The 25954-nt window shown below is 48.3% G+C and overlaps 1 protein-coding gene across 1 annotated transcript in view; it reads right to left on the bottom strand.

The window, feature by feature from the left end:
* The window catches only part of LOC140428444 (phosphoprotein associated with glycosphingolipid-enriched microdomains 1-like), a 163638-nt gene extending 151500 nt beyond the window's left edge, over positions 1-12138 (bottom strand). Inside the window, exon 1 of the mRNA XM_072514901.1 lies at positions 11982-12138. The gene's annotated coding sequence lies outside the window, so the exon portion shown is untranslated. The remainder of the gene's footprint in view (positions 1-11981) is intronic.
* Between the last annotated feature and the right edge of the window lie 13816 nt (positions 12139-25954).

The following is a 25954-nucleotide window of genomic DNA, read 5'->3' as shown; positions in this document are numbered from 1 at the left end:
AACGGGATGTCCTGTTGACTGCACCCCTCATCACCGGAAGTCCCACGCGTCGACGTGGGACCGGAATTTCCTGCCGGCGTGAACAGCCAGTAATTCCTGCCCCGAGTGACATAAGGAGACATTAGGTCAAATAAACAAATGCTTGGTCAAAGATGTAGGTTTTAAAGAGCATCTTAAGGGAAGAAAGTGAAGTGGAGTGGTTTAGGAAGGAAATTGAGCATTTGTGGTGGAGTGATTAAAAACAGGGTTGCTCAGGAAGCTGGAATTGGAGGAAAACAGATCTCTTGGGAGGATTGAGGGGCTGGAGGAGATTACAGAGATTGGATGAGGCAAGGATTTGAAAACAAAGAGGGGCTGAATTGACCACTGTCGGGATTCTCCGTTTTGCTGGCAGCCCGTTTCCTGATGGCTTGGGACTGCCCCAAAATGGAAAATCCCATTGATTAGCCGGCGAAACGGAGAATCTCAACGGCGTGCTATCCCTGGTGCGGCGGGACGGAGAAACCTGCCCGCAAATTTTATCTTACCTAGGAGCCTGTGAGCACAGGGATGATAAGCAAACAGGACTTGTTGCAATTTAGGACATATAGAAGAAATTTGGATGACCTCAGGTTTAAAGGAGTAGAACGTGAAAGGCCAGCCAACAGTCAAGCCTAGAGGTGAATTAAGGCCTGCCAAGTTTTGGTAGTAGATGAGCGGAGACAGGGATGGTCAGGCTAGGTAACACAAGTAGAAATAGGTGGTCTTAGGTGATGGAGTGCATGTTTTGAAGCACATTCTCTGGTCAACCATAATACTAAGGTTGTGAACAGTCCAGTTCTTTCTCAGTCAGGGACTGGGATAGAGTTAGTAGCTAAGAAATTGAGCTTTTTAATGGCTTTGGCCTTCCTATTATTTAATAGGAAGACATTTCTGTTCATCCAGCACTGGATGTTGGCCAGGCAGTGTGGCAATTTAGAGATAATTGTGAGAGGTGGTGCTAAGGTAGAGTTTGGGGACATGAGCGTATATGTTGAAACTAATGCTGTGTTTTTAGACCAGAAGGGTAGCATGGTGATGAAAAATAGGATGGGGGGGGGGGGGGGGGAAAGAGGGGGTCAAGTTTAGACCTTTAGTGGACATTATGAGGTAACAACCGAGGAGTGTGAAGAGAAGCCATTGCAGATGGCTCTCTGGCAATAATTAGACAGATAGGAATGGAACCAGGCACGTACTCTGGACCAGTGTTCTTCAAACTTTTATTCCGGGGACCCATTTTTACCAACCGGCCAACCTTCGGGACCCATGCCAGCCGACCTTCGCGACCCACGCCGGCCGACCTGCGCGACCCACCATTTTCTCTCACCTTGTTTGCTGCTGACAAAAATGGAGGAAATGGTTTTGGGTCCCTTTGGCCCTCGTACACGCTCCTCCAATGGAACCTGTTGGATGAAGGTGAAGCCTTCCGGTGTCGGAAAGTATGGAGTCTCCATCTGTCCAAAGTTCTGCATTTTTTCCCGGTAAAATTTTATCAAATAAACCCCCGCCCCCCGAACTTGTAAAAAAAATAAAAAATAAAATAAAATAAATGAAAAAAATAAAAATTAAATGAATAAAATAAATGAATAAACCCCCCCCCCCCGAACTTGTAAAACAAAAAGCTGCGACCGTTTAAACAAAAAAGCGGCCGCACTGCATATGTGTGCCCGATCATCGGTGTGCATGCGGATCGTGTTGCGCATGCGTGCCGATGATCTGGCACGCATGCGCTGTGCGGTCACATTTGTTTTTTTTTTTAAACATGTTTGCGGCCATTTTCAAGGCCGCTTGCAGCCGGCGTTTTTAAACAGCCGGCTGCTGCGGCTGTTGCGCGCAGATTTGCACGATCGGGAGCGCCGCGACAGACGGCTCCACGACCCTCCCAACACCCGCCTGCGACCCACCCGCGGGTCGCGCCCCCGAGTTTGAAAATGCCTGCACTAGACGGTACAAAAGTAACTGTCCTGCAGTAGGACAAGGAACACAGGTTCAAGCTTTGACGAAGTAAAAGGCCAATTTTAGGATTTCTGTTTGGGATCTCTTCATATTAAAAAAAGCGATTTACTTCCGAATTGCATTTTTAAGCAAGTTAGTGGAAAAATCTTTAAGAAACAGTTGGATCCGGGTAATTCAGAAATATAAATCTTTCCTAATTGGCGTAGCTAAAATGAGCTAAATGGCCAGATTTTGGGGGATTTTGTGGTGAATCAAGCTATATTAATAATGAGCGATAATTTGTGAGGAATGACGTCTATATTGCTCGGAATGACGTCTCTTATAAGTTAAATGCACATAGGTGTTAGAATGTTTTGCAAGGTAAATAGCTGAAAGTTTAAGATAGCATTTCAGCAAGGAAAACCGGTCATCTGGGAGCCAAGTGAACAGGAAAAGCAACTCCATGGCCTGTATTTTCAGAATCATGGAGATTCTGTGCCATATCCAAAATGGTGCTGGGACCCTGGGTAAAGAGATCCTGTCCACATTTGTGGCAGATTCTGTTTTCGCTGGGGGTGTGGGGGAGGGAAGGGAAGGAGGCAGGTCGTGATTCACACACAGGGGAAACCCAAACCCAGCAGGGACATTTGAACTCTGTGACTGAAACGTCAGTAAGGTCCATAGAACTGTCAAGTTATTTAAATACCCAGTCCATTAAATTGTTAAGAAAAAAACTACCACCTGTTGCGTTGAGAAATAAAATTGGTGCAAGCAATTGCTTTTTAAAATAAATTTGAGTACCCAGTTCATTTTTTCCAAATTAAGGGGCAATTTAGCATGACCAATCCACCTACCCTGCACATCTTTGGGTTGTGGGGGCAAAACACACTTAACACAGGGAGAATGTGCAAACTCCACACGGACAGAGCCGGGATCGAACCCATGAGGCAGCTGTGCTAACCACTGTGCCACCGTGCTGCCCAGATGCAAGCAAGTTCAATAGCAATTGGTTGACAGAATAAAAATAATAGGCCTGATGGCTCTCGAAATAGTACTATTACTGCTTGACTGCTTCCACAAGCTCATCATTATCAGTGATAGTGTGGGAGTCGGGGTGGGAAGTTTATATTCAGTTCACAGTTGATTGACAACTCCAAAAGGTTATAAATGGATTAACTGTCTCTGATGAGGGGTTATGAATGCAAATATTTGGTATAAGGGATTAAATACTTGATGGAATTTACATGTATTGAATAGGCTTTTATCAAAACCAATGTTTTTTTATATAGTGAAGTCTGTAGTAGCTCTTAGAACTTTATTTTATTTCACCTCAACTTAGCTCCTGAGGTTTTCCCATGATGGATACTGCGTGAGCTGGCATGGAGAGTGCAAGGGTAAAGGGTGGTGCATGGGAGTCCATGGGTTGGCACAGGGGCTAGAAGAGGCCAAGGCAGTGGGTGGGGGCATGAGGATTGTGTGACTGAGGGCTTGCTATTACAACTAAGACAAACTCCCAGAGCACAGATCACCTTTTAATCATGCCCACCTCAGTACACAGCGGGCACCTTCCTGGAGTGGGGAGGTGGGGGGCGGCGGGTGCAGGCTTGACTTGAGCTTGCACTCACCCTCACAGAAGAAAATCCAGGCAATTGGTGCTGCTTCACCCAAGGCGGGTGCACAGAGCAGTATAATTTGGATAAGTGCGAGGTTATTCACTTGGAAGCAAAAACAGGAAGGCAGATTTTTACCTGAATAATTGTAAATTGGGAAAGTGGAGTGTGCAGCAGGACCTTGGTGCCCTTGTGCACCAGTCACTGAAGGTAAGTATGCAGGTGGTAAAGAAGGCTAATGGTATGTTGGCCTCCATTGCGAGAGGTTTAGAGTACAGGAGCAGGGAAGTTGCAATTATACAGGACCTTGGTGAGGTCACACCTAGAATAGTGTGTGCAATTTTGGTTTCCTTTTCTGAGGAAGGATGTTCGTGCTCTCGAGGGAGTGCTGCAAAGGTGTAGCAGACTGATTCCAGAGATGGCGGGACTGTCATATGAGGAGAGATTGACTAGGTTAGGATTGTTCTCGCTGGAGTTCAGAAGAATGAGGGGGGGATCTCATAGAGACTTATAAAATTCTAACAGGACTAGACAGGGTAGATGCAGGGTAGATGTTCCCGTTGGTGGGTGGGTCCAGAACCAGGGATCACAGTCTGAGGATTCAGCGTAAACCATTTCGGACAGAGATGAGGAGACATTTCTTCACCCAAAGAGTGGTGAGCCTGTGGAATCCATTACCACAGGAAGTAGTTGATGCTAAAACTTTGAATATATTCAAGAGGCGGCTGGATATAGCACTTGGGGCATATACGATCAGCGGTTATGAGGAGAAATCAGGATTAGGCTATTGAGTTGAATGATCAGCCATGATCGTGTTAAATGGCAGAGCAGGTTCGAAGGGCCAAAAGGCCTCCTCCTATCTTCTATGTATCATGTATGTGTCTATGAGCCAGGAATTATCCCAACTCTGTGCACCTGCCTTAGGAACTCTGGGCCTTTTTCCTCTGAAGGGCTGGGAAATGAACAGCTTAGATACAGAGAAGGAAGTGTATACTAGAGTGGGGGAATGAAGTTTCAAATCAGAAAAAGGAAGAAAAATAGGAGATGGAGGGTTAGGTGGCTGTTTCTGACCAGTGCAGACGCGATGGACCCAATGGTCTTTTCTGTGCTGTATGACTCAGGGGGCGGGATTCTCCCAGCCCTGCGCCGGGCCGGTGAATCCCTGCAACTGCACCATGCCGCCCCGACGCCGGCATGCTGCGGAGAATAGCCGCCAATGGCGCCGGCGCGTTTAGCCGCCGCCGCTCGCGGGCCGCTCTACGCGGCCAGGCCGCCAATTCTCCGGCCCAGATGAGCCCAGCGGCCGCTCTAAAAAGGCAGAATCCCACCGGAGCCGTCCACACCTGGTCGCAGCCGGCGGGAACTCTGCGCGCAAAGTCGGGGGGGCCTCCGATGGGGCCTAGCTTGCGATTGGGGCCCACTGATCGGTGGGTCAGCCTCTCGCTACCTGGGTCTATTTTCTTAAGCACCGGCCCCTGAACTCCCGCGCCATGTTGCGTCGGGGCTGGCGCGTTGAGAGAAGCCCTATTACCCAAAGATGTGCAGGATAGGTGGATTGGCCAAGGTAAACTGACCCTTAATTATTGGAGTTTAAAAAAATATATTTAAATTGACAAAAGAGTTATATTTTTCCAACTTTAATTTTTATATTTTTAGAAGCTCGAACAACAATTAGAACCTCAAGAAATGAGAGTACTTTCTGAACTAGCTCATTTTTAGTGCTAGAGAGGTTGACTGGCAGAAATTGACAGCTGATAATAATAATCACTTGTCACAAGTAGGCTTCAATAAAGTTACTTATTTTGTAAAAGGGCGTTGAAGACTACAATGGGCAAGACTTCTTTCAGTGGCAGGTTTAGCTCCCATCTACCATCCAAAAGCAGCAACTACACGCCAGTTAGTGAGTTGCAATGGTGGACCAGACACCAGGAACCAGTTTTTGTGAAGCTAACAACCTGGAGCTTCAGAACTCCAACCAGTTTTTAGATATTCATATTTAAACTGCACAAAATTATGAATCAGTCTTCATAATGATCATAGATACAGAATTTTTAAATTAAATCATCTTTATTGTCACAAGTAGGCTTACATTAACACTGTAATGAAGTTATTGTGAAAAACGACATTCCGGCGCCTGTTCGGGTACACCGAGGGAGAATTCAGAATGTCCAATTCACCTAACAGCACGTCTTTCGTGTCTTGTGGGAGGAAACCAGAGCACCCGGAGGAAACCCACACAGACACAGGGAGACCCAAGAATTCTAGTACATTTGGTGTAAAAGTAAGAATGTTTGCTATATTTTCATTGATTAATACTCCAGAATGACCTGTCACTGCAATCTACCAGCCACATATGCAATTAATTTAATGAATACTTAACAGAGGTGAATTGCTCAATAAAACTCAGTATTTTATGCCGAGAAAAAAACCAGACGATTTTTATTTCTCTTTGAAAAAACATTTTCTGGGAGACGATAGTGAAGACTGACACTTATGCATTTTATAGCAGCTATGGAAATCTAAACAACCCTTTTTGATCATTTATGCATGGTAGCACAGTGGTTAGCACTGTTGCTTCACAGCACCAGGGACTCAGATTTGATTCCCAATTTGGGTCACTGGCTGTGCGGAGTCTGCACGTTCTCCCCATGTCTGCGTGGGTTTCCTCCGGGAGCTCCGGTTTCCTTCCACAAGTCCCAAAAGACGTGCTGTTAGATGATTTAGACATTCTGAATTCTCCCTCAGTGTGCCTGAACAGGCGCCGGAGTGTGGCGACTAGAGGATTTTCACAGTAACTTCATTGCAATGTTAATATAAGCCTACTTGTGACACTAACAAAGATTATTGATATATTCTTCGGAATTCATTTTCACAAACATTATTGGTTTCTTACACATTGTTTTGACAGCACAGAACTTGGGCATTGAGAGGGAACTGAAATGAGATGGCTTCCTTAAAATAGGTAGAAGCACATGTGAAGCATAAAACACATACCAGCTGGGTGATAACATTCAACATAGGTTTGAATGTTTGTATGGTTGTAGCCATTAGTTTTCAGCGGCAGAAATTAACACTAAGCAGATCTTTAACATAGTACTTAGATAATCCAATTTTCAACTTCTTCAGCTAATGTGAAATAATCATTATTCTAATTGAAGTAAACTCATGTTTTTGGATTCTTTCATTATCACATGGCCTATAATCTGCATTTTGTAACCAACCGAAAGTTTATATCTTATTTAGAATCATAGAATTTACAGTGCAGAAGGAGGGCATTCGGCCCATCGAGTCTGTACCTGCCCTTGGAAAGAGCACCCCACTTAAGCCCACGCCTCCACCCTATCCCCGTAACCCCACCTAACCTTTTTGGACACCAAGGGCAATTTATCATGGCCAATCCACCTAACCTGCACGTCGTTGGATTTAATGCTGATTGCACTCATTCACCGTCTCTGGTTTGCCCCACCTGGTTGCTTACTTATTTTACAAAAGCAAAATGTAATTGATATCATAAAGTTGAGGTGGTGGCATAATGGCATTGTCACGGAACTAGTAATCCAGAGACCCAGGGTAGTGCTCGGGGGACCCAGGTTCGAATCGCATATGATGAAATTTGAATGAATTAAACAAATCTGGAATTAAAAGTCTAATAATGGGCATGAAACCATTGTCGATTTTTGTAAAAACCCATCGCTAATATACTTTAAGAAAGGCCTGACTGATACTTACTACTCCCTCAAGGGCAATTAGGGATGGCAACAAATGCTGGCCCACATTCCATGCAAGAATAAAAGAAATCATAAGCAACAAAGCATCAGCTACTTTTCTACTTTCACAAAGACCAAACATTAACTCATCACAACATTCAAACTCAGCCAATATTTTAACAGTAGCTTTTTGTCACTGATACCTGGTCACTTCTTTTTAAGGAGACGTGCACTTTTTCTGTGAAACAAGATACTAAATACCATGCTACAGCAGTTGATTTTAAAGAACGAGAAAGAACACAAGATTGTATCCAGTTTTCTCACAATTCAACTCTTCAACTCCTTTAACTTGGCTGTTTCTGAAACCTAACGAAGACATTATTGTAAACTCTACAGAGCTTCAAATGGCAATTAGCTTTCTTACATGTCGCTGAGCGTTTGCGGATCTTCCTTATGGTCTTCATAAGGCCAACTCAAATCTGCAGTATGACTACAGATTACCTTTTCGTTTAAAAGACTCCTAACCTATGCCCCATGAACCTTAAACCTTGAGTGAACTCAGATCCAAATGACATCTCCTCATTAATGATCCAAAACTTCAATCAATGAGTGGCTGTCACGAGTAGAATGAAGCCCTTCTTCCATAGGAATGCAGGGAACAGCATGTATCAAAAAGACAATGCTGCACATACTACATTTCTGGATAAAAAGTATGATTCTTGTAATCTGGATGAAGCTAAATAGAGTTCGGTGAATGACAAAAATTAAGAAAATGAAATATTTCCATATCTTTACAAGTGGTTTAAAAGCACGGATTATAGCTCAATTTAAAAAGGGGACTCGAGAAGTATTTGAAAGAAAAGAGTATAAAAGTGACAGAAAAGTCAGGAATTTAATTAGAATCAATGAACTCCAGATAAAGGGCTAACAGCAGCTCAGGAATAATAAGCTGGTGGCTTTCTTCGGCGGTTCAAGTTCTGTATAAATTTTACTAACAAATAATCTTCAAGGGAGGATATGCAAATCCAGTAGATGGATGACTTTCAACATAGAATTCTTAAAATTAATTTCTTGTGCTTTTTGAAATTCCATCAAAATGTATCTTCACATTACTTTAGAAATTGACAAGATCTACACTTGTGGTGATGAGTAACTCTGCATTTCTCTTTTCAGAGAATTTAGAACTGGGGTCACCACTGTTTAAAAATAAGGGGTTGTTTGTTTAAGATGGAGATGAGGAGAATGTTCTTCTCTCAAATAAGGAGTTGCTTATTTAAGATTGAGGGGAGGAGAAACATTTTCTCTCAAGAGGGCCATGAGTAGGGCAGCACGGTGGCCTAGTGATTAGCACAGCTGCCTCACGGCGCTGAGGTCCCAGGCTCGATCCCGGCTCTGGGTCACTGTCCGTGTGGAGTTTGCACATTCTCCCCGTGTCTGCGTGGGTTTCGCTCCCACAACCCAAAAATGTGCAGAGTAGGTGGATTGGCCACACTAAATTGCCCCTTAATTGGAAAAAATAATTAGGTAATCTAAATTTATTTTTTAAAAAGAGAAAAAAAAAAGAGGGCCATGAGTCTCTGGAACTCTCTTCCTCAAAAGGCAGTGGGCGCAGAATATTTTAAGGCAAATCCAGATAGATTCTTAATTAACGAGTGGGTGAAAGGTTGCCGGGGATAGGCAGGAACGTGCGGTTGTAGTTACAATCAGATCAGCCGTGACCTTTCTGAATGATGCAGCAGGCTCGAGAGGAGAGTGGCCTACTCCTGCTCCCAATTCGTATTGTCATACATATGTTTGTATGTTCTCACTATGAAAGCAACAATGCATCATTTTTTCCATTACGTTATACTAATGTAAAGTGATTTCAAATTTTGACTTTAAGATACATTTTGTTACAGGAAAACATCTTGCTTACACTGTATGGTTGTATTAATTTCTAGTTTTACATAAATGTTTTTCAATGTATGAACAAAAAGCTTCAATTTTAAAAAAAATAAATGAACAGTAATCAAAATAAATCCCATCCCAGAATTATTGTGGGCGATTTTGTAAAAATACTTGAAGATTTGGACTTGACTTTTAATTCCAGTATTATAATGAAGACACCAACTGATTTAAAATGTAATTCGGCAAAGAGCGGAATTTTGTCCAAAATTGTTAATTGTTCATTTGTTAATACCACCAACAGTAATTTCTAACATACAGCAGTGAAGTCTGGATTTTTAAATGATTTTTTGATTTAAGGTTTCCTAAAATTCTGGAAAGAAAAATATTTTATTCAGTGTTACATATTTAGCACCAATTCCTGTTGTAGGTCCTAAAATCCATTCTGCCTTCAATGTAGCACATCACTATAGTAACACATTGGAGACTGGCAACACGGCACCACCATTAACAGTGTCTTCACTCTTGTCTGCTTCTTGATAATTACCTCCGAGCTATACTGGAAGTGACCTACAAGTAGGCCATAGAAGAAAGTGGACAAGGGAGATCGAGAGAAGGAATGAATTAGGCCAACAGCCTCCAATTAAAGAGTGTACACATCTTGAATAAGTATATTTTTATCTTACAAGTGTGACATGCCGTAACAAATTAAACTCCACAAAAAGTATAAATTGGCAATGCATAAAGTAGAGATACGATGAAACTATAGGATGTGATTTGGAAGGATGTGCCTTTATATGACACCATATAATGTGAGGGCATCTCAAAATCAATAAGTGAGGATATAATTAATAAATGCAAACTAGCTTAGTGTTAAAAACATTCACCACATTTATTTTTCAATGAATTAATGCCCCTGCTTAAATAACGAAGATGGAATTTCAGACAAAAGCGTTTTATACACCAGAAAATTATGCCATTAGTTCAAGCCGTAAAGTTCCCAAATAGTTCAGTTTTCCCCCAGCTTCTCATCTGTCTTTCTCCGTTTGATGTTTTCAGAGAATATTTCTGTGTTCTTGTTCTCACAATTGAGCCGAAACATAATTATTTCCGTAACCATAGAATCCCTACAGGGCAGGAGGCCATTTGGCCCATCGAGACTGCACCGAACCTCTGAAAGAGCAGCTTACCTTGGCCCACTCCATCCCCGTAATCCCACCTAACCTGCAAATCCCTGGACACTAATCTTCTCAGCATTTTTCAGATACATACCAGTTGAAGTCCACATTCAGATTCTCACAGTTGTCACAATTTTCTTTCCTGCTGGGGTGAGCATTATACAGCTATTTAATTTCCACCTGTATGGTTTATTCCCAGATATTCATGGACTGAACTCTGCCCTTCATTTTCTTGCTCTGATGTAACCCATGGTTGGCAAAGTGGGTTTAACAGTCTCCGTGTATAACTTACATAATCCTGAAACTGACATAAAAAAACAACTTGACTAATCTTCCAGGGTGAAAAACACAATGGACAATCCCCGCTCTCCTCAAACTGACATGCTTTCTTATCTTCTGGTCACCTAAATCAGGAAACATATTTTGCTTCAGCCATTTGTTTGAACTCCTAGAATAGGCTTGGCCTCTTCTTTAGTACAGACAACTCCGAGATGGGTGGGGGGGAACCCCAATTTTTAAAAAATCTCTAAAATTACAAAGCAGTTTGAAAGAGAGAAGTTAGAATTTGCCGTCACATGGGGTAGATGGGTTGAGGAGAAGCGAAGTTAAGTGCACGAAGGAGAAAGGGGTATGCTTTTGTAGATAGGATTAAGTAGGATGGGAGCAAGTTACTTTCAGCATAAACACCCACATGGCCCAGTTGGGCCGAAAGGCCTGTTTTTTGGGGTCTAATCTTTTTCCTCGCGCGCGAGCTACGTTTTTCTATTTCCAGACCTCAAAATTACTGAAACTGAATGATTTGATTGGGAAAACCGATTCAATTGTACAGAAGCGGAAAATATTTTTGCAATAGTGAACACCTGATCGTTTGTTTTAGGTCTGGTTATAAATAGGCAAATGAACAAATTCACTGAAGAAACATGGGAGGTGGAAGTGGAACAATGCACCAGCAGGCAACAGCTGCAGATGAAAAAAAACGCGGAGAATTGTCGAGATAGTGCGATTGCACCAGTTTTATTAAGATCCTAAAGACAAGACAATTTTGACAGTTTGAAGTTCGAGCGACATCTTCTGATTTCAGCAAAACACTGGAGAGAAATGCTTGCTGGCTGATGGCATCTTAAATCATCTGGGTGCTCACTGTAACCTAGTGACCAGAGTGGGGTGGGGGCTTATTTTACAGCGTTCATTGAGGTCACGTTACATATTTGCCCAAAACAAATCCTCTCCGATTTCTAATCTAAAATGTTCAACGCAACAATGCAATTTGAAAAAAAAAATTCTACTGCTTTTACATATGCATCTCATCACAGCATCGGGACGTTTTCTATGTACATACTCCTCCCCCGCCTCCCCCCCCAAAAACATGCACAGCACATCTCGCCCTGTCTAATGCAAACACACGCGCGAGAGAAATAAGAGTGAAGAGTTAATGTTTGGATCAGCTACCTGGCGACATTCCACCTCCCCCCCCCCCGAACAGTTCACCGACACACGCCATGGAATTAACTAGTCTTTATAACATGAAGACAAGGGTGAACAGGTTAAAACAAAAACTTCGCCTCTCTGTTCAGGCTCAATTCAAAACGGTTGGTCTTATTGCTAGGAAACTGTGCAATGCATAAACGATTGCTGAATAGGATACTCACTCAGAAAAAGAAACCTTGGAAAAGTGAGCTATTGCTTCTGGATTTCTGTGTCATGTGCCTGTCGGTTTCCCTGAAGCGAATATTCCTAATGCAACAGCAGCATTGTCCGGCATTGGTTCCAACACATATATTGCATCGCATAATGTCGCTTCTCAAGTAAGGTTGGGTTGGGGGGGGGGGGGGGGAAATCGCAATGCTCTTTAAGCGTTCAAGGCGAGCAATCATTTATTCAGCTTACAGCTGGCGCACTCACTCATCTTTAAGTCAGGACTCAAACTCTGACACTAACCACCAGCTTGAGCCATGTGATGAAGCTGAGACAGAACTGCAGCGACCCCTATAGCGATTGCCATCAGAGATGCTCCAACTCTTCAAAAGCAGCCCCGAGTGAATGGGGAACTGGTCGTGGTTTGTGACCCCGCCTTTTTAAACTGGTGAAGGGATGCTTTCAATTTGATCCATCTTTCAACAGATCGCACTGCACACTTACTCCCAAAAAGGCGCTTGACCCCAGTGTCACACAACATATTTTGGGCAAAGTTAACAAGCTCCAGAGAAGGGGCAGTAGCAACTGGATATGGAATTGGCCCAGTGACAGGAAGCAGAGAGTGGAGGTTAATGGATGTTTTCAGGTTGAAGGAAGGTTTGTAGTGGAGTTCCCCAGGGGTCAGTGTTGACCTGGGCCTTGATGTGCAGGACAAGATTTCAAAGTTTATGGATGAGTGCAACATTCGGTAGGGTTGTGAACTATGAAGAGGATTTCAAAAGGACATAGGCAAGTTGGTGGAATGGGCAGACAGGTGTCAGATGAAGTTCAATGCGGAGAAATGTGAAATAGGGTGGCATATTAGCACAGTGGTTAGCACTTGCTTCACAGGTCCAGGGTCCCAGGTTCGATTCCCGGTTTGGGTCACTGTCTGTGCGGAGTCTGCACGTTCTCCCTGTGTCTGCGTGGGTTTCCTCCGGGTGCTCCGGTTTCCTCCCACAAATCCTGAAAGACGTGCTGATAGGTAATTCGGACATTCTAAATTCACCCTCTGTGTACCTGAACAGGTGCCGGAATGTGGTGACTAGGGGCTGTCCACAGTAACTTCATTGCAGTGTTAATGTAAGCCTCCTTGTGACAATAAAGATTATTATTATGAAGTTAATGAAGTGCTCTTAATAGTTGAGGACTTTTCCATCTTTCCTGGGCATTGAGACAAAATTTCGCTTCAGCCTAGTTTAAAAGCGTACCCTGTTGGAACATTAAGTAGCTGAAAGAGAAGTTTGGATAAAGGATAATTGGGCATGGATGTGTGGAGGAATTGCACTACTTAAAACAAAAATAACAAGTTGCATTTATACGGTTCATTTAATAAAGTGTTCTGCGATGCTTACAGGCAGAGGCAGACTAAGTGGTAGCAGAAGGATTCAACAACCTGAGGACTAGGTTTTGAGAAAGTGATTTGAGCGCAGAGGTTTCAATATAGGCAACTGTAGAATCATTTTTTTAAAATTAAACATTTTTTATTAAAGGTTTTCATAAAATATCACTAACAAAATGAGAAAGAAAAAAGAACCCAACAGGGTTAAGTACAAAACACAATCTAAAAAAGCAACCCCCCAAACCCCTCCCACCCCACCTTACATAAATAATAAATTAACATTCACACCCCGACTTAACACAACAGGTGTATACACCGCCTCAAACTCTCCAGTGTAAATAACATAAACAAAAATAAAGTAACCCCCCCCCCCCCCACGAGCTGCTGCTGCCATTGACCAGTGTCTATCATTCTGCCAGAAAGTCTAAGAACGGTTGCCACCGTCTAAAGAGCCCTTGTACCGACCCTCTCAAGGCGAATTTCACCCTCTCCAATTTAATGAACCCTGCCACATCGCTGATCCAGGATTCCACGCTTGGGGGCCTCGCATCTTTCCACTGAAGGAGAATCCTTCGCCGAGCTACCAGGGACGCAAAGGCCAGAATTCCAGCCTCTTTCGCCTCCTGCACTCCCGGCTCCTCTGCCACCCCAAATATTGCGAGCCCCCAGCCCGGTCTGACCCTGGATCCTACTACCCTCGACTCCGTCCTCGCTACGCCCTTCCAAAATTCCTCCAGCGCTGGGCATGCCTAGAACATATGGGTGTGATTTGCTGGGCTCCCTGAGCACCTAACACACCTGTCCTCACCCCCAAAGAACCGGCTCATCCTTGTCCCGGTCATGTGTGCCCTGTACAGCACCTTAAACTGTATGAGGCTAAGCCTCGCGCACGAAGAGGATGAATTCACCCTCCACGTCATCTGCCCATGTCCCCTCTTCGATCTCCTCTCCCAACTCCTCCTCCCACTTACCTTTCATCTCCACCACCAAGGCCTCCTCCTCCTCCTGCATCACCTGGTAAGTTTCCGAGATCTTCCCCACTCCCACCCACCCCCCCGAGAGCACCCTGCCCTGTACTGTGTGTGGCAGTAGCCGCGGGAATTCCACCACCTGCCCTCTGGCAAACGCCCTTACCTGTAAGTACCTGAAGGTGTTCCCCGGGTGGAGCCCGTACTTCTCCTCCAGCTCACCCAAGCTCGTGAACTTCCCGTCCACAAACAGGTCCCCCAACTTTCGGATCCCTGCCCTGTGCCACCCTGAAAACCCTCCACCTGTTGTTCCTGGGGCAAACCGGTGGTTCCCCCATAATGGGGTCCACGCCGAGGCCCCAACTTCCCCCTATGCCACCTCCACTGCCCCCAAATTTTGAGGGCCGCCACCACCACCGGGCTCGTGGTATACCTCCTTGGAGGGAGCGGCAGCGGCGCCGTTGCCAGCGCCCCCAGATTCGTACCCACACAGGACGCCATCTCCAGCCTCTTCCATGCAGCCCCCTCCCCCCCCATCGCCCACTTGTGCACTATCGTCACATTTGCGGCCCAGTAGTACCCACAGAGGTTGGGCAGCGCCAGCCCCCCCCATCTCTACTCCGCTCCAGGAACACCCTTCTCACCCTCGGAGTCCCTCGCGCCCACACAAACCCCATTATACTCCTGTTAACCCGCCTGAAAAAGGCCTTCGGGATAAACACGGGGAGGCACTGGAACAGGAACAAAAACCTTGGGAGCACCGTCATTTTGATTGACTGCACCCTACCCGCCAAGGACAGCGGCAACGCGTCCCACCTCTTGAACTCCTCCTCCATTTGGTCCACCAGCCTTGTAAAGTTAAGCCTATGCAGGGCCCCCCAGCTCCTGGCCACCTGGACCCCCAAATATCTGAAGCTCCTCTCCGCCCTTTTTAGTGGGAGCTTGCCAATCCCCCTCTCCTGGTCCCCGAGCTGAACTACGAACAGCTCGCTCTTCCCCATATTGAGCTTGTACCCCGAAAAGTCCCCGAATTCCCTAAGGATCCCCATTACCTCTGGCATTCCTCCCACCGGGTCCGCCACATACAGCAGCAGATCGTCTGCATAAAGCGACACCCTATGCTCCTCCCCACCCAGCACCAACCCCCTCCAGTTCCTCGACTCTCTCAGTGCCATAGCCAGGTGTTCAATCGCCAGTGCAAAGAGCAGGGGGGACAGGGGACACTCCTGTCTCGTCCCTCGGTGCAACCAAAAGTACTCGGACCTCCTATTTGTGGCCACACTCGCCATCGGGACCTCATACAACAGCCTAACCCACCTGACAAACCCCTCCCCAAACCCAAACCTCTTCAGGACCTCCCACAGGTATCCCCACTCTAACCTATCGAAGGCTTTCTCACCATCCATCGCCACCACTATCTCCGCCTCCCCCTCCCTCGCCGGCATCATGATAACGTTCAAAAGCCTCCGCACATTCGCGTTCAACTGTCTCTCCTTCACAAACCCCGTCTGGTCTTCATGGATGATCTGCGGCACACAATCCTCAATCCTCGTGGCTAAGACCTTCGCCAGCACCTTGGCATCTACATTTAGCAAGGAAATCGGTCTGTAAGACCCACATTACAGGGGATCCTTGTCCCGCTTCAGGATCAAGGAGATCAGTGCCCGGGATATCGTCGGGGGTAAAGCACCCCCCCCCCCCCCCCCCGCCTCATTAAAGTCCTAACTAACAGCGGGCCCAACAGGTCCATATATTTTTTATAGAACTCGACCGGGAAACCATCCGGCCCCGGTGCCTTCCCCGCCTGCATGCTTCCTATCCCTTTGATCAGCTCCTCCAGCCCAATCGGGGCCCCCAGTCCCGCCACCAGTCCCTCTTCCACCTTTGGAAACCTCAATTGGTCCAGGAAACGGCCCATTCCTCCCTCCTCCCGTGGGGACTCGGATCGGTACAATTCCTTGTAGATGTCCCTGAAGACCCCATTGATGCCAACCCCACTCCGCACCACGCTCCCTCCCCTGTCCTTAACTCCCCCGATCTCCCTAGCTGCGTCCCGCTTCCGAAGCTGATGCGCCAGCATCCGGCTTGCCTTTTCCCCATACTCCTAGACCGCCCCCTGGGCCTTCCTCCACTGCACCTCCACCTTCCTGGTGGTCACCAGGTCGAATTCGGCCTGGAGGCTGCACCTCTTCCTCAACAATCCTTCCTCAGGCTCTTCCACATACCTCCTGTCTACCCTCACCATCTCCCACACCAGCCTCTCCCTCTCCCCCCCGCTCCCTCCGCTCCTTGTGGGCCCTAATGGAGATCAGCTCTCCCCTCACCACCGCCTTCAGTGCCTCCCATACCATCCCCACTCGGACCTCCCCGTTGTCGTTGGTCTCCAAGTACCTCTCTATACTTACTCGGACCCGCTCGCTCACCTCCTCGTCCGCCAACAGCCCCACCTCCAAGCGCCACAGCGGGCGCTGGTCCCTCTCCTCCCCCATCTCCAAGTCCACCCAATGCGGGGCGTGGTCCGAAATGGCTATTGCCGAATACTCGGTATCCTCTACTCTCGCTATCAGCGCCCTACTCAAAATGAAAAAGTCGATTTGAGAATAAGCCTTATGGACATGTGAGAAGGATGAAAATTCCCTAGCCCCCGGCCTTGCAAATCTCCAAGGGTCCACCCCTCCCATTTGGTCCATAAATCCCCTCAACACTCTAGCCACCGCCGGCTTCCTACCCGTCCTAGACCTGGAGCGATCCAGTGCCGAATCCAACACCGTGTTAAAGTCTCCCCCCATTATCAGGCCCCCCACTTCCAAGTCTGGGATCCGACCCAACATACGTCACATAAAACCCGCATCGTCCCAGTTCGGAGCGTACACATTGACCAGTACCACCCTCTCTCCCTGCAACTTACCACTTACCATTATGTACCTACCGCCATTATCTGCCACAATGCTCGACGCCTCGAATGACACCTTCTTTCCCACCAAGATCACCACCCCTCGATTTTTGGCATCTAGCCCCGAGTGAAACACCTGACCTACCCACCCTTTCCTCAGTCGTACCTGGTCTGCCACCTTCAGGTGTGTCTCCTGGAGCATAACCACATCCGCCTTGAGCCCCTTCAGGTGCGCGAACACGAGGGCCCGCTTAACCGGCCCATTCAGTCCACTTACATTCCAGGTTATCAGCCGGATCAGGGGGCTACCCGCCCCCTCCCCCGCCGACTAGCCATGACCCCTCCTCGGCCAGCCACGCGCCTGCACCCCAAACCCGGCCCGTTCCCCACAGCGGCATACCCCCGTCTCGGCCCCCCCCCCCCCCCACTCGCTCCAGCTCCTCCTTAACCTTAGCAGCAGCAACTCGATCCCCCCCCCCACCCCCCCACCCCCACCCCACCCCCCAGGGCTAGGACCCATCTTAGCTGGTTTACTCCCCCCATTGCACATCTGCAAGTCAGCTGACTCCTGCTGACCCCGGCCACTCCCGCCTCCCCTTCGACTCCTCCCATTGTGTGGCACACCCTCCTCTCCCGCTCCCCATCCACAGGCTCTCCCCCTCCCCCCTCCGTTCTAAGCGTGGGAAACAATCCTTGTTTCCCCGCCCCGGCCCCGCCCCCCCCGTCTTCGGCGCGGGGAAAAAGCCCACGTTCTCCACCTACCAGGCCCCGCCACCAACCAAAACAGTGCCCAACCCGCCCCATCCACCCTCCCCAACCCGAAAGAGAAAAACACAGAGAAAAAGAAACTCAAATCAATGCAAAGGCCCGCCCCCCCCCGAACCAAAAAATAGGCATAACTTATCCACCGCAGTCCCCAATCGCCCATCCCGACCCTCAGTCTGTGTCCAGCTTCTCAGCCTGAACAAAGGCCCACGCCTCCTCCGGAGACTCAAAATAATGGTGCCGGTCCTTGTAGGTAACCCACAGTCGCGCCGGCTGCAACATGCCAAACTTCACCCCCTTCCTGTGCAGCACCGCCTTCGCTCGATTGTACCTGGCCCTCCTCTTTGCCACCTCCGCACTCCAGTCCTGATATATCCGAACCTCCGCGTTCTCCCACCTGCTGCTCCTCTCCTTCTTGGCCCACCTGAGCACACACTCCCAATCGACGAACCGATGGAACCGCACCAGCACCGCCCGCGGAGGCTCGTTAGCCTTGGGCCTCCTCGCCAACACTCTATGGGCCCCTTCCAGCTCCAGGGGCCCCTGGAAGGACCCCGCTCCCATCAGCGAGTTCAACATGGTGACCACATAGGCCCCCACGTCCGGCCCCTCCAGCCCCTCCGGGAGGCCCAGAATCCGCAGATTCTTCCGCCTCGACCGATTCTCCATCTCCTCGGACCGCTCCTGCCATCTCTTGTGGAGCGCCTCGTGCGCCTCCACCTTTACCGCCAGTCCTAAGATCTCGTCCTCATTGTCAGAGATCTCTTGTCGAGCCTCTCGGATCGCCACCCCCTGGGCTGTCTGTGTCTCCAGCAGCTTATCAATAGAAGCCTTCATCGGCTCTAGCAGGTCCGTTTTAATCTCTCTGAGGCAGCGCTGTATGCCCTCCTGTTGCTCCTCCGCCCACTGCCTCCATGCTGCCTGGTCTCCACCCGCCGCCATTTTGTCCTTCTTCCCTCCCTTCTTCTGGTCCACCACCACCTTTTTTGTCGCCCGCTCCTAGTTAAAGCCATATACTGACGGGGAGCTATTATTAACTCCTTTCCACACCGGGAAACGTCAAAAAAGTGCCCTTGGGGGACCTGAAAAGAGCCCAAAAGTCCATTTTTGCGGGAGCCGCCGAATGTGTGACTTAGCTCCGCTTAGCCGCAACCGGAAGTCTCAAGAAGGAATCCTTTCAGCAGTGTTCCCTTCACCAATCTGCCCCAAAAAGTCTGTGGAAACTCCTGAAAAAGGTCTGAGAGTCCGTTCCAGATGGGAGCTGCCGAATGCGTGACCTACTCCTCTATGGCCACCACCGGAAGCCTCGTCCCCGCTTCTTCAATGGCCTTGGTAGATCTTTTCACAGTTGTTCCCTCTGCTGCTAGAATTCACCTTGAATACAGGCCCTCAAGTCAGCTTGCAGCTTTAAGCTTGCCCTTCCCCCGCCTGCATGCTGGAAGAGGCCCCTCTCTCCCCTGCAGTTACAGCCAAATCTTTTACTGTTTGTGCCGGGTCTGGTAACCAAGAGACATACCATTCCTGGGGGACACTGTCAGGGGAATGTTGCAGTCTTCCTCCCACACCGGGAAATGTCAAACAAATGCTGTGGGGGCCCTGTAAAGAGCCCAAAAGTCCTTTCCAAGCGGGAGCTACCGAATATGCGACCTAGCTCTGCATAGCCGCACCCGGAAGTCGTAACTGTAGAATCATGATGGTGATGGAAAGAAGCACCTGGAAGTGGGTACTGTGCCTTTAGAGAGACTTTGAAGGGTCAATGTATTAACAAGTTAGTGAAGGAGCTCTCTCGAAACCTATCATGACAATTGTGAGGTAAGGTGCCCCATAAACGCAAGCTCTCGCACAATCATTCTCCATTCATTTATAATAAAGAAGAAAGAATTAGAGTTACATGTCACTCAGTAAAGCCTCAAAATGCTTTTTATGGGATATAAAAATGAATATAACTGGTGTGGGGGGGGGGGGGGGGGGAAACATTACAACCTATTTGTTCCAGCAGTAGAATGAATCATTTTGAAGATCAGTCTCGGCACCTAGTACATTCTCACAAATAGCAATGTGGTGGCTAGTTAATCTATGATCTGGAAATTTTGGAATGGAAAAGAATCAAACCAGAATCAATGGCAGCAAGAAGTTGGAATGTAAAATGATCAGTAAGACTGAAAGACAGGTCGTGTGCAAGTGAGAAATGAACTGCCAGAAAAGGCAAACTGAAAGTCTACATGTGAGGGTGTTTCTACATGCTTAATAGTCCCAATGACACATATTTAAGAAACAAGCCACTACTGTAGCAGTGACACCATAGTCATGAAACCAAGTTTTATATATATTTTCAAAATGATTTTACTGTCTGAAACCCCAAATTGATGTTTAAAAAAGTCTAAACCCGCATCCCAGTAACTTGGGATCACAATTAAAGATGGCTGCACATTTGTATCACTGTAGACCTTCTACATTCCAAAGCCCATTGAAATTGAGATCATCTATCTGAAAGGTCGCAACAGGAACAATGACCTTGATAGGGGGTGAAAAAGGGCCTTCTCCCATCCCAATAGAAAAGCTTCCAGACAATCACCTGGGGACTCAATTAGGTGGACATAAACTATTACACATTTTTACTTGGACAATAATACCCTGGGTGAGTGAGGAATTCCCAGCCATGATCTAATCAAGTCACAATTGGAATACACTAGCCATGACCATATTTAGGTCATTGGGCAGTTGGAGAGACAAAGGCATGTGACAAGCCAGCTCTTTGTGCGGTTTAAGCACCTGCTTACTCTGCAGAACAGAACAAGCAACTGAGATGCTAAAAAAAACAAGATCAGGGGAATGCTCCTTTTTACTATTCAGGTGCTGCAGAGAGGGATTTGAAACTAACTCAACCCAGTACTATTAACTACAAAGAACATTAAATTGTCTGTCTATAACTTTACTACAGGACCACTAAGTTCAGCCTGAAGCCAGCTAATTCAGTAATCATCATGAGCCATGTGCCCCTTTAACTTGACTGGACACTAAAACACTTAGTCTATCCTCTCCGCACTGTAATCTATTTGTCTGTGAAAGTCTTCGCATTTTTAAAAATTATTTTAATTAGACCAGATTAAGCACAATAAAAACAAAACCTGTGTGACACAGTGGTTAACACTGCTGCCTCACGGCGGCAAGGACCTGGGTTCGATCCTGGCCCCGGGTTACTGTCCGTGTGGAGTTTGCACATTCTCCCCGTGTCTGCGTGGGTCTCACCCCCCACAATCCAAAGGTGTGGATTGACCACAATAAATTGCCCCTCAATTGGATTTTTAAAACAAATCTGTGTAATTGTTGTTTTTTTATGGGATCACATATTCCAGTTAAACACTCAGTATTGACAAGTAGATCCATTCAGCAAAAGACCTGTTGTGATCAAAAAAGGAGGGGAGCCGTTCAACCCCTCCACACCTGATTACCTACATATACATGGCAAGATAAAGTAGCTATAGTCCCAGATGACCATAGACTGCTTTCCTCTTTGAGGGGGAGAGCTGACTGGCGGTGATTTAATCTGAGAATCGCCACACCTCAGGCAAGGGGCAAGGTTGAGAAGGCTGGGCCTTCATGAATAACATCAGCCAATATTGCAATTGAACCGGCCCCCACTCTATATATATATCAGATGCTGAGCCTCTAGACCAGGTTTATCTGGAGCTGATGCAGACGCTAGGGTACGGCCATGAGATTCAGAGGGGGTTGTCAGCGACACTCCAGCAGGTCCACAGCCGATTGGAGAAGTCCCAGAGGCTATGGGCATAGGTGATAGCGCTGGAAATGCGTGGCACCGAGGTCAACACCGTTAGGGTGGCGACCGCAGTGGAGAGCCTGGTGCACGACATCAACAGCATGAGTGGAGATATCCAATGCATGGCGCAGTCAGTGAGCACCATGGCTGAGCGCGTTGACAGCATGTCCCAGTCATTGGGGGACGTGTCCCAGTCCCAGGTGGACCTTGCCGAGGCACTGCGGAGCATGTTCCAGTCACAGGTGGGTATTGCCGAGGCCCTCCAGAGCATGTCCTGGTCGCTGGGGGTGGTGTCCCAGTTTCAGATAAGCTCCAGAGCATGTCCTGGTCACTGGAGGATGTCATGGGAATCTCACTTGAAGAAATGTTTGTCTTCTCAAGTGGCTGCAGTGGTGTCATTGTGTGGGTGGAACTGGGCTCTGGCTCTGCTTTTTACTTCCGTTTTGGAGCTGGAAGCTGTTTGTGGCTCTGAGTTTTACTTTCGGTTTTCAGTTGGGGAGCTGCATTCAAACCCAGAAGGTGTATTTTGGTCTCTCTCTCTGCATTCTAAAGAATGTCTCCATATCACTTGATAATTTCAAAGTAATACCTGTTTCTGTAAGGCATGCAAACCTACTGTTTTTGTAGGAAAAAAGGGTGTTTGGCTTATGGATGTTGTTAAGAAAGTTACTAAGGGTTACCTATAGAGTACTGTATCTTTGGGGGGGGGAGTATTTGTGTTGGTAGTTGATAAGATGTTTACTGTGTGTTTATAAAATGTTAACTGGATTCATAGAATGTTTTGTTTAAAAATACTTAAGATCTCTGTTGCATAACACCTGGAAAGTAGGCCCTTGTGCTCCTCAAAACCAAAATCTATTAAAAGTTGTAGGTCAGGTGAACTCCATGATATACTTTGGTGTTCTCTGAACCCTGGCCCAGAACAGGGAGGTGTCCCAGTTTCAGGTGAGCATTGCCGAGGCACTGCGGAACATGTCCAAGTCTCAGGTAGGCATTGCCGGGTCACTCCAGAGCATGTCCCAGTCCCTGATAAGCATCACCGAGGGCGTCGACATTGTATTGCAGACATTGGGGAGCCGCCAGGGCTGGCAGAACCAGATTACGCAGGGGCAGCCGGGGCTTGATACAGCTGCCCCTTTGTCCTGAGGTGTATACCAAGGTGCATCCCAGGGCTTATGGGAACTGACCAGGCGGGGCGCTAGGTGCCAGCTTGGAGCCACCGTACAGAGTGGCAATGGTGGCCTCCCGCTCTCCCAAGACTCACTCCCCTGAAAGAGGCGCATCTTGGAGTCAGCACCCGGAACAGGATGGGACAGCGAGCCATGTACTGCCGGCATGTGAGCCAGGTCCCTTTGGCCCCAGGGGCCCCAGAGTACGCCTGCCAGGGGCATCGAAGACCACGGGACTCAGTAGGCAGCAGGCTGCCTCCACCTCAGATGTGCATCCAGGGGACACACCTAGGTGAGGCGGTGGAGCACATCAGGCTAAGCAGGTTGAGGATCACTGAGAGGGCATGAGAGGGAGGGGTTGGGTGGAAGGGGGGGGGGGGGGGGAGAGAGGTGGCACCACTGGCCTCTGGCACTTTACTCTGCAATGCAGACCCAACACCAATCTTCTGCCCCAGCTTCCTCACCCCCCCCAAACCAGGTGCAGGCAATGGGTATGAGTGAGCATTCAGCTGACAGGCAGGTGTCAGACTATGGCATAGATTGGGGAGCACCAGCGCTCAGCTGGTTATCACCATCCCACTGTCCTCAACAGTGACCCGCTAACAGAGCCGACACAGTCCCATGGCCCTGGAGTGATGTTAAACAGACCCTGGGAGGACATCCGGTGGCAGCTATGAAGGAGTAAGTCGCACATATGGTGGCTCCCACTTTGGTCTGACATTTGGACCTTTCCCCCCCGACTTCGTTCTGGTTTTAAACTGTAAATTCAAAGGCTGAGGCAATTGGGCACCGTTTCCAGTATCGGTGTATGGAGAAATGAACCAGAAGTGCACGAAAAGGCAGAAATAAAAAGACAGGCAAGGGCTGTGCTGAAGCTGCAGCAGGAGACAGCATGGCCGAGGACCGGACCCCTGGTGTGTCGGCCCAGCGATCAATGGAGCAGGTCATCCAGGACGGCTTTGCCAAGCAGGAACGGGACTGCCTGGACCCGACTAAAGAGTCAACTGATCGGCTGGAGCACAGATTGGACGCCCAGGATTGGGCGATCCAGAGGAGGTCGGTGGCGGGGGCTGTCGGGGGGGGGGGGGGGGGGGGGGGGGGGGGGGGGGGCGGGCCGGAGGAGGCGCGGCGCATGGGCTGGAGGCGGGCTCAAGAAAGGGGATGGCTGATCGGTGGAGGGGGGGGGGGGGCACGTTGCCTCCCAACTAGGCTGATCACCTGGAATGTTCGAGGGTTAAATGTGCCGGTTAAGAGGGCACGTGTGTTCGCGCACCTGAGGGGACTGAATGAAGACGTGGTAATGTTGCAGGAGTCGCACCTTAGAGTCGTGGACCAGGTTAGATTGAGGAAAGGCTGGATCAGTCAGGTCTTCCACTCGGGGCTGGACACAAAGACTAGAGGGGTTGCGATCTTGATTAATAAGCGGGTGATATTTGAGGTGTGTAGAATAGTTTAGGATGTGGGAGGTCGATATATTATGGTTAGTGGTAAGCTGGAGGGCATGAAGGTAGTGCTGGTTAATGTATATGCGCCAAATTGGGATGATGTGGAATTTAGAGAGAGGATGTTGGGGAAGATACCGGACCTGGACTCACACAAGCTGGTCATGGGAGGGGACTTTAATACAGTTATTGATCACGGCCTGGATCGGTCATGCTTGAAAACGGGCAGGGTGCCAGCAATGGCAAAGGAACTGAAAGGGTTCATGGAGCAGATGGAGAGTGTTGGGGTGTGTGTGGATCCATGGAGATTTAGGCAGCCGAGGGTGAAGGAGTTCTCCTTCTACTCCCACGTGCAGAAGGAATACTCTCGGATCGATTTCTTTGTTTTGGGTAGGGCCTTGCTGGCAGGGGTGATGGACACGGGGTACTTGGCGATCACAACCTCAGACCATGCTCCACACTGGGTTGACCTGCAAGTTAGTAAAGATAGCAATCAGCGCCCGCAATGGAGGTTAGATGTAGGGCTGTTGGCGAACGAAGCGGTGTGCGAGCGGCTGAGGAAATGCATACAAAATTACCTACAGGTAAATGATACGGGGGAGATCTCAGCAGCGGTGGTCTGGGAAGCGCAGGAGGCAGTGGTGAGAGGAGATCTGATCTCGATCCAGGCTCACAGGGACAGGACGGACAGGGCAGAAACGGACCGACTGGTAAAAGAGATTCTACAAGTCGACAGGAGGTACGCGGAGACTCCGGAGATAGGGCTTTTAAGGGAATGGCGGAGGCTACAGGCGGAGTTCGGCTTGTAAACCACAGGGAGGGCAGTGGAACAGCTCAGAAAGGCGAGGGGGGCGATTTGCGAGCCTGGTGAGAAGGCCAGCAGGATGCTTGCACAGCAGCTCAGAAAGAGGGAGGCAGCTAGAGAAATAGGGAAAGTTATTGACGGGGATGGGAACTTGGTTGGGGATTAGGCAGGGGTGAGTAAGGAGTATAGGGATTTCTACAGAAAGCTGTACAGGTCGGAACCCCCTACGGAGCCAGAGGGGATGAGGCACTTCCTGGAGGGGCTGACTTTCCCGAAGGTGGGCGGGGAGCTGGTAGAAGGACTGGGGGCCCCGATCGGGTTGGAAGAGATAGTGGAGGGCTTGAAGGCCATGCAGTCGGGTAAGGCCCCGGGACCGAACGGGTACCTAGCAGAGTTCTATAAAAAGTTCTCCGGGATATTGGGACCGGTGCTGATGAAGGTGTTTAATGAGGCAAGGGGAAAAGGGGTTCTCCCCCAGACGATGTCACAGGCCACGCTTTTGCTTATCCTGAAACGGGACAAGAACCCGGAGCTAGGTGGGTCCTAGAGGCCGATATCCCTGTTGAATGTAGATGCCAAACTGTTGGCCAAAGTTTTGTCCTCCAGGATTGAGGATTGTGTACCGAACGTTATTGTGGAGGATCAGACGGGGTTCGTTAAGGGCAGGCAACTGGTCGCCAATGTAAGAAGGCTATTAAACGTGATCATGATGCCCCCGGAAAGTAGGGAGGTGGAGGTAGTGGTCGCAATGGATGCGGAAAAAGCTTTTGACTGGGTTGAATG

This window comes from Scyliorhinus torazame, chromosome 8 (assembly GCF_047496885.1).
Source record: "Scyliorhinus torazame isolate Kashiwa2021f chromosome 8, sScyTor2.1, whole genome shotgun sequence".
Lineage (NCBI taxonomy): Eukaryota > Metazoa > Chordata > Chondrichthyes > Carcharhiniformes > Scyliorhinidae > Scyliorhinus > Scyliorhinus torazame.
This window is presented reverse-complemented; position numbering and strand designations above follow the sequence as displayed.